The 10000-nt window shown below is 36.9% G+C and overlaps 2 non-coding genes across 2 annotated transcripts; both read left to right on the top strand.

Moving 5' to 3' along the window:
• The first annotated feature begins 3166 nt into the window (after positions 1-3166).
• On the top strand, positions 3167-3239 carry TRNAK-CUU (transfer RNA lysine (anticodon CUU)). Its single transcript has one exon. It is a non-coding gene; the product is annotated as a tRNA-Lys (tRNA).
• Positions 3240-6890: 3651 nt separating this feature from the next.
• Positions 6891-6963, top strand: TRNAK-CUU (transfer RNA lysine (anticodon CUU)). The gene has a single exon. It is a non-coding gene; the product is annotated as a tRNA-Lys (tRNA).
• The last annotated feature ends 3037 nt before the right edge of the window (positions 6964-10000 follow it).

Below are 10000 nucleotides of genomic sequence, written 5' to 3'. Positions count from 1 at the left end.
CATTGTTAACATGCAATGTATGAATGCATGTCTGGATGCATGTCTTGACCAAAAAAATAGAAATTGAAAGTCTCTTTACAATATTTGCAATATTTTCATTGTTAACATGCAATGTATGAATGCATGTCTGGATGATGTGTAATGGGGCAATACCATACCTTAATGTATTCACTGTAAAAGAAAAAGTATGCATCATCTTACTATAAAATAAAGTGGAGAAAACACAAATAAGACATTTTTTCACACAGGTTCAGTCAGCTATTTCCTGATATTCTTCAAAGCGTTCTGATATTGACTGGTAATTGTGTTTGATACTTTCTTAGACTATTTCTGCCTCTGGCTGATGTGTATTTTCTTTCCAAACTCCACCAGAGCCTATGATTGCACAGCATCCTATCTGTGGAAACCGGCAGTGCAGGGATAGGGAAGAAAACTATAAGCATCCAAAGGAGCCCGGCTAGCTCAGTCGGTAGAGCATGAGACTCTTAATCTCAGGGTCGTGGGTTCGAGCCCCACGTTGGTCGAAAACAACTAAAATTTTAGTGCTTTTTGACCAAAAAAATAGAAATTGAAAGTCTCTTTACAATATTTGCAATATTTTCATTGTTAACATGCAATATATGAATGCATGTCTGGATGATGTGTAATGGGGCAATACCATACCTTAATGTATTCACTGTAAAAGAAAAAGTATGCATCATTTTACTATAAAATAAAGTGGAGAAAACACAAATAAGACTTTTTTCCACACAGGTTTAATAGGCTATTTCCTGATATTCTTCAATGCGTTCTGATATTTACTGGTAATTGTGTTTGATACTTTCTTAGACTATTTCTGCCTCTGGCTGATGTGTATTTTCTTTCCAAACTCCACCAGAGCCTATGATTACACAGCATCCTATCTGTGGAAAACGGCAGTGCAGGGATAGGGAAGAAAACTATAGGCATCCAAAGGAGCCCGGCTAGCTCAGTCGGTAGAGCATGAGACTCTTAATCTCAGGGTCGTGGGTTCGAGCCCCACGTTGGGCGAAAACAACTAAAATTTTAGTGCTTTTTGACCAAAAAAATAGAAATTGAAAGTCTCTTTACAATATTTGCAATATTTTGATTGTTAACATGCAATATATGAATGCATGTCTGGATGATGTGTAATGGGGCAATACCACACCTTAATGTATTCACTGTAAAAGAAAAAGTATGTATCATCTTACTGTAAAATAAAGTGGAGAAAACACAAATAAGACTTTTTTCCACACAGGTTTAATCGGCTATTTCCTGATATTCTTCAATGCGTTCTGATATTGACTGGTAATTGTGTTTGATACTTTCTTAGACTATTTCTGCCTCTGGCTGATGTGTATTTTCTTTCCAAACTCCACCAGAGCCTATGATTACACAGCATCCTATCTGTGGAAAACGGCAGTGCAGGGATAGGGAAGAAAACTATAGGCATCCAAAGGAGCCCGGCTAGCTCAGTCGGTAGAGCATGAGACTCTTAATCTCAGGGTCGTGGGTTCGAGCCCCACGTTGGGCGAAAACAACTAAAATTTTAGTGCTTTTTGACCAAAAAAATAGAAATTGAAAGTCTCTTTACAATATTTGCAATATTTTCATTGTTAATATGCAATATATGAATGCATGTCTGGATGCATGTCTTGACCAAAAAAATAGAAATTGAAAGTCTCTTTACAATATTTGCAATATTTTCATTGTTAACATGCAATGTATGAATGCATGTCTGGATGATGTGTAATGAGGCAATACCATACCTTAATGTATTCACTGTAAAAGAAAAGGTATGCATCATCTTACTATAAAATAAAGTGGAGAAAACACAAATAAGACTTTTTTCCACACAGTTTAATCGGCTATTTCCTGATATTCTTCAATGCGTTCTGATATTGACTGGTAATTGTGTTTGATACTTTCTTAGACTATTTCTGCCTCTGGCTGATGTGTATTTTCTTTCCAAACTCCACCAGAGCCTATGATTACACAGCATCCTATCTGTGGAAAGCGGCAGTGCAGGGATAGGGAAGAAAACTATAGGCATCCAAAGGAGCCTGGCTAGTTCAGTTGGTAGAGCATGAGACTCTTAATCTCAGGGTCGTGGGTTCGAGCCCCACGTTGGGCAAAAACAACTAAAATTGTAGTGCTGTTTGACCAAAAAAATAGAAATTGAAAGTCTCTTTACAATATTTGCAATATTTTCATTGTTAACATGCAATATATGAATGCATGTCTGGATGATGTGTAATGGGGCAATACCATACCTTAATGTATTCACTGTAAAATAAAAAGTATGTATCATCTTATTATAAAATAAAGTGGAGAAAACACAAATAAGACTTTTTTTCACACAGGTTCAGTCAGCTATTTCTTTATATTCTTCAAAGCGTTCTGATATTGACTGGTAATTGTGTTTGATACTTTCTTAGACTATTTCTGCCTCTGGCTGATGTGTATTTTCTTTCCAAACTCCACCAGAGCCTATGATTACACAGCATCCTATCTGTGGAAACCGGCAGTGCAGGGATAGGGAAGAAAACTATAGGCATGCAAAGGAGCCCGGCTAGCTCAGTCGGTAGAGCATGAGACTCTTAATCTCAGGGTCATGGGTTCGAGCCCCACGTTGGGCGAAAACAACTAAAATTTTAGTGCTTTTTGACCAAAAAAATAGAAATTGAAAGTCTCTTTACAATATTTGCAATATTTTCATTGTTAACATGCAATGTATGAATGCATGTCTGGATGCATTTCTTGACCAAAAAAATAGAAATTGAAAGTCTCTTTACAATATTTGCAATATTTTCATTGTTAACATGCAATGTATGAATGCATGTCTGGATGATGTGTAATGGGGCAATACCATACCTTAATGTATTCACTGTAAAAGAAAAAGTATGCATCATCTTACTATAAAATAAAGTGGAGAAAACACAAATAAGACTTTTTTCCACACAGTTTAATCGGCTATTTCCTGATATTCTTCAATGCGTTCTGATATTGACTGGTAATTGTGTTTGATACTTTCTTAGACTATTTCTGCCTCTGGCTGATGTGTATTTTCTTTCCAAACTCCACCAGAGCCTATGATTACACAGCATCCTATCTGTGGAAAACGGCAGTGCAGGGATAGGGAAGAAAACTATAGGCATCCAAAAGAGCCCGGCTAGCTCAGTCGGTAGAGCATGAGACTCTTAATCTCAGGGTCGTGGGTTCGAGCCCCACGTTGGGCAAAAACAACTAAAATTTTAGTGCTTTTCGACCAAAAAAATAGAAATTGAAAGTCTCTTTACAATATTTGCAATATTTTCATTGTTAACATGCAATATATGAATGCATGTCTGGATGATGTGTAATGGGGCAATACCATACCTTAATGTATTCACTGTAAAAGAAAAAGTATGTATCATCTTATTATAAAATAAAGTGGAGAAAACACAAATAAGACATTTTTTCACACAGGTTCAGTCAGCTATTTCCTGATATTCTTCAAAGCGTTCTGATATTGACTGGTAATTGTGTTTGATACTTTCTTAGACTATTTCTGCCTCTGGCTGATGTGTATTTTCTTTCCAAACTCCACCAGAGCCTATGATTGCACAGCATCCTATCTGTGGAAACCGGCAGTGCAGGGATAGGGAAGAAAACTATAAGCATCCAAAGGAGCCCGGCTAGCTCAGTCGGTAGAGCATGAGACTCTTAATCTCAGGGTCGTGGGTTCGAGCCCCACGTTGGGCGAAAACAACTAAAATTTTAGTGCTTTTTGACCAAAAAAATAGAAATTGAAAGTCTCTTTACAATATTTGCAATATTTTCATTGTTAACATGCAATATATGAATGCATGTCTGGATGATGTGTAATGGGGCAATACCATACCTTAATGTATTCACTGTAAAAGAAAAAGTATGCATCATCTTACTATAAAATAAAGTGGAGAAAACACAAATAAGACTTTTTTCCACACAGGTTTAATAGGCTATTTCCTGATATTCTTCAATGCGTTCTGATATTTACTGGTAATTGTGTTTGACACTTTCTTAGACTATTTCTGCCTCTGGCTGATGTGTATTTTCTTTCCAAACTCCACCAGAGCCTATGATTACACAGCATCCTATCTGTGGAAAACGGCAGTGCAGGGATAGGGAAGAAAACTATAGACATACAAAGGAGCCCGGCTAGCTCAGTCGGTAGAGCATGAGACTCTTAATCTCAGGGTCGTGGGTTCGAGCCCCACATTGGGCCAAAACAACTAAAATTTTAGTGCTTTTTGACCAAAAAAATAGAAATTGAAAGTCTCTTTACAATATTTGCAATATTTTGATTGTTAACATGCAATATATGAATGCATGTCTGGATGATGTGTAATGGGGCAATACCACACCTTAATGTATTCACTGTAAAAGAAAAAGTATGTATCATCTTACTGTAAAATAAAGTGGAGAAAACACAAATAAGACTTTTTTCCACACAGGTTTAATCGGCTATTTCCTGATATTCTTCAATGCGTTCTGATATTGACTGGTAATTGTGTTTGATACTTTCTTAGACTATTTCTGCCTCTGGCTGATGTGTATTTTCTTTCCAAACTCCACCAGAGCCCATGATTACACAGCATCCTATCTGTGGAAAACGGCAGTGCAGGGATAGGGAAGAAAACTATAGGCAGCCAAAGGAGCCCGGCTAGCTCAGTCGGTAGAGCATGAGACTCTTAATCTCAGGGTCGTGGGTTCGAGCCCCACGTTGGGCGAAAACAACAAAAATTTTAGTGCTTTTTGACCAAAAAAATAGAAATTGAAAGTCTCTTTACAATATTTGCAATATTTTCATTGTTAACATGCAATATATGAATGCATGTCTGGATGCATGTCTTGACCAAAAAAATAGAAATTGAAAGTCTCTTTACAATATTTGCAATATTTTCATTGTTAACATGCAATGTATGAATGCATGTCTGGATGATGTGTAATGGGGCAATACCATACCTTAATGTATTCACTGTAAAAGAAAAAGTATGCATCATCTTACTATAAAATAAAGTGGAGAAAACACAAATAAGACTTTTTTCCACACAGTTTAATCGGCTATTTCCTGATATTCTTCAATGCGTTCTGATATTGACTGGTAATTGTGTTTGATACTTTCTTAGACTATTTCTGCCTCTGGCTGATGTGTATTTTCTTTCCAAACTCCACCAGAGCCTATGATTACACAGCATCCTATCTGTGGAAAGCGGCAGTGCAGGGATAGGGAAGAAAACTATAGGCATCCAAAGGAGCCTGGCTAGTTCAGTTGGTAGAGCATGAGACTCTTAATCTCAGGGTCGTGGGTTCGAGCCCCACGTTGGGCGAAAACAACTAAAATTGTAGTGCTTTTTGACCAAAAAAATAGAAATTGAAAGTCTCTTTACAATATTTGCAATATTTTCATTGTTAACATGCAATATATGAATGCATGTCTGCATGATGTGTAATGGGGCAATACCATAGCTTAATGTATTCACTATAAAATAAAAAGTATGCATCATCTTACTATAAAATAAAGTGGAGAAAACACAAATAAGACTTTTTTCCACACAGTTTAATCGGCTATTTCCTGATATTCTTCAATGCGTTCTGATATTGACTGGTAATTGTGTTTGATACTTTCTTAGACTATTTCTGCCTCTGGCTGATGTGTATTTTCTTTCCAAACTCCACCAGAGCCTATGATTACACAGCATCCTATCTGTGGAAAGCGGCAGTGCAGGGATAGGGAAGAAAACTATAGGCATCCAAAGGAGCCTGGCTAGTTCAGTTGGTAGAGCATGAGACTCTTAATCTCAGGGTCGTGGGTTCGAGCCCCACGTTGGGCAAAAACAACTAAAATTGTAGTGCTTTTTGACCAAAAAAATAGAAATTGAAAGTCTCTTTACAATATTTGCAATATTTTCATTGTTAACATGCAATATATGAATGCATGTCTGGATGATGTGTAATGGGGCAATACCATACCTTAATGTATTCACTGTAAAATAAAAAGTATGTATCATCTTATTATAAAATAAAGTGGAGAAAACACAAATAAGACTTTTTTTCACACAGGTTCAGTCAGCTATTTCTTTATATTCTTCAAAGCGTGCTGATATTGACTGGTAATTGTGTTTGATACTTTCTTAGACTATTTCTGCCTCTGGCTGATGTGTATTTTCTTTCCAAACTCCACCAGAGCCTATGATTACACAGCATCCTATCTGTGGAAACCGGCAGTGCAGGGATAGGGAAGAAAACTATAGGCATGCAAAGGAGCCCGGCTAGCTCAGTCGGTAGAGCATGAGACTCTTAATCTCAGGGTCATGGGTTCGAGCCCCACGTTGGGTGAAAACAACTAAAATTTTAGTGCTTTTTGACCAAAAAAATAGAAATTGAAAGTCTCTTTACAATATTTGCAATATTTTCATTGTTAACATGCAATGTATGAATGCATGTCTGGATGCATGTCTTGACCAAAAAAATAGAAATTGAAAGTCTCTTTACAATATTTGCAATATTTTCATTGTTAACATGCAATGTATGAATGCATGTCTGGATGATGTGTAATGGGGCAATACCATACCTTAATGTATTCACTGTAAAAGAAAAAGTATGCATCATCTTACTATAAAATAAAGTGGAGAAAACACAAATAAGACTTTTTTCCACACAGTTTAATCGGCTATTTCCTGATATTCTTCAATGCGTTCTGATATTGACTGGTAATTGTGTTTGATACTTTCTTAGACTATTTCTGCCTCTGGCTGATGTGTATTTTCTTTCCAAACTCCACCAGAGCCTATGATTACACAGCATCCTATCTGTGGAAAACGGCAGTGCAGGGATAGGGAAGAAAACTATAGGCATCCAAAAGAGCCCGGCTAGCTCAGTCGGTAGAGCATGAGACTCTTAATCTCAGGGTCGTGGGTTCGAGCCCCACGTTGGGCAAAAACAACTAAAATTTTAGTGCTTTTCGACCAAAAAAATAGAAATTGAAAGTCTCTTTACAATATTTGCAATATTTTCATTGTTAACATGCAATATATGAATGCATGTCTGGATGATGTGTAATGGGGCAATACCATACCTTAATGTATTCACTGTAAAAGAAAAAGTATGTATCATCTTATTATAAAATAAAGTGGAGAAAACACAAATAAGACATTTTTTCACACAGGTTCAGTCAGCTATTTCCTGATATTCTTCAAAGCGTTCTGATATTGACTGGTAATTGTGTTTGATACTTTCTTAGACTATTTCTGCCTCTGGCTGATGTGTATTTTCTTTCCAAACTCCACCAGAGCCTATGATTGCACAGCATCCTATCTGTGGAAACCGGCAGTGCAGGGATAGGGAAGAAAACTATAAGCATCCAAAGGAGCCCGGCTAGCTCAGTCGGTAGAGCATGAGACTCTTAATCTCAGGGTCGTGGGTTCGAGCCCCACGTTGGGCGAAAACAACTAAAATTTTAGTGCTTTTTGACCAAAAAAATAGAAATTGAAAGTCTCTTTACAATATTTGCAATATTTTCATTGTTAACATGCAATATATGAATGCATGTCTGGATGATGTGTAATGGGGCAATACCATACCTTAATGTATTCACTGTAAAAGAAAAAGTATGCATCATCTTACTATAAAATAAAGTGGAGAAAACACAAATAAGACTTTTTTCCACACAGGTTTAATAGGCTATTTCCTGATATTCTTCAATGCGTTCTGATATTTACTGGTAATTGTGTTTGACACTTTCTTAGACTATTTCTGCCTCTGGCTGATGTGTATTTTCTTTCCAAACTCCACCAGAGCCTATGATTACACAGCATCCTATCTGTGGAAAACGGCAGTGCAGGGATAGGGAAGAAAACTATAGACATACAAAGGAGCCCGGCTAGCTCAGTCGGTAGAGCATGAGACTCTTAATCTCAGGGTCGTGGGTTCGAGCCCCACATTGGGCCAAAACAACTAAAATTTTAGTGCTTTTTGACCAAAAAAATAGAAATTGAAAGTCTCTTTACAATATTTGCAATATTTTGATTGTTAACATGCAATATATGAATGCATGTCTGGATGATGTGTAATGGGGCAATACCACACCTTAATGTATTCACTGTAAAAGAAAAAGTATGTATCATCTTACTGTAAAATAAAGTGGAGAAAACACAAATAAGACTTTTTTCCACACAGGTTTAATCGGCTATTTCCTGATATTCTTCAATGCGTTCTGATATTGACTGGTAATTGTGTTTGATACTTTCTTAGACTATTTCTGCCTCTGGCTGATGTGTATTTTCTTTCCAAACTCCACCAGAGCCTATGATTACACAGCATCCTATCTGTGGAAAACGGCAGTGCAGGGATAGGGAAGAAAACTATAGGCAGCCAAAGGAGCCCGGCTAGCTCAGTCGGTAGAGCATGAGACTCTTAATCTCAGGGTCGTGGGTTCGAGCCCCACGTTGGGCGAAAACAACAAAAATTTTAGTGCTTTTTGACCAAAAAAATAGAAATTGAAAGTCTCTTTACAATATTTGCAATATTTTCATTGTTAACATGCAATATATGAATGCATGTCTGGATGCATGTCTTGACCAAAAAAATAGAAATTGAAAGTCTCTTTACAATATTTGCAATATTTTCATTGTTAACATGCAATGTATGAATGCATGTCTGGATGATGTGTAATGGGGCAATACCATACCTTAATGTATTCACTGTAAAAGAAAAAGTATGCATCATCTTACTATAAAATAAAGTGGAGAAAACACAAATAAGACTTTTTTCCACACAGTTTAATCGGCTATTTCCTGATATTCTTCAATGCGTTCTGATATTGACTGGTAATTGTGTTTGATACTTTCTTAGACTATTTCTGCCTCTGGCTGATGTGTATTTTCTTTCCAAACTCCACCAGAGCCTATGATTACACAGCATCCTATCTGTGGAAAGCGGCAGTGCAGGGATAGGGAAGAAAACTATAGGCATCCAAAGGAGCCTGGCTAGTTCAGTTGGTAGAGCATGAGACTCTTAATCTCAGGGTCGTGGGTTCGAGCCCCACGTTGGGCGAAAACAACTAAAATTGTAGTGCTTTTTGACCAAAAAAATAGAAATTGAAAGTCTCTTTACAATATTTGCAATATTTTCATTGTTAACATGCAATATATGAATGCATGTCTGCATGATGTGTAATGGGGCAATACCATAGCTTAATGTATTCACTATAAAATAAAAAGTATGCATCATCTTACTATAAAATAAAGTGGAGAAAACACAAATAAGACTTTTTTCCACACAGTTTAATCGGCTATTTCCTGATATTCTTCAATGCGTTCTGATATTGACTGGTAATTGTGTTTGATACTTTCTTAGACTATTTCTGCCTCTGGCTGATGTGTATTTTCTTTCCAAACTCCACCAGAGCCTATGATTACACAGCATCCTATCTGTGGAAAGCGGCAGTGCAGGGATAGGGAAGAAAACTATAGGCATCCAAAGGAGCCTGGCTAGTTCAGTTGGTAGAGCATGAGACTCTTAATCTCAGGGTCGTGGGTTCGAGCCCCACGTTGGGCGAAAACAACTAAAATTGTAGTGCTTTTTGACCAAAAAAATAGAAATTGAAAGTCTCTTTACAATATTTGCAATATTTTCATTGTTAACATGCAATATATGAATGCATGTCTGCATGATGTGTAATGGGGCAATACCATAGCTTAATGTATTCACTATAAAATAAAAAGTATGTATCATTTTATTATAAAATAAAGTGGAGAAAACACAAATAAGACTTTTTTTCACACAGGTTCAGTCAGCTATTTCTTTATATTCTTCAAAGCGTTCTGATATTGACTGGTAATTGTGTTTGATACTTTCTTAGACTATTTCTGCCTCTGGCTGATGTGTATTTTCTTTCCAAACTCCACCAGAGCCTATGATTACACAGCATCCTATCTGATGTGTATTTTCTTTCCAAACTCCACCAGAGCCTATG

This window comes from Ambystoma mexicanum, chromosome 4q (assembly GCF_040938575.1).
Source record: "Ambystoma mexicanum isolate Mex_15411 chromosome 4q, UKY_AmexF1_1, whole genome shotgun sequence".
Taxonomy (NCBI): domain Eukaryota; kingdom Metazoa; phylum Chordata; class Amphibia; order Caudata; family Ambystomatidae; genus Ambystoma; species Ambystoma mexicanum.
This window is presented reverse-complemented; position numbering and strand designations above follow the sequence as displayed.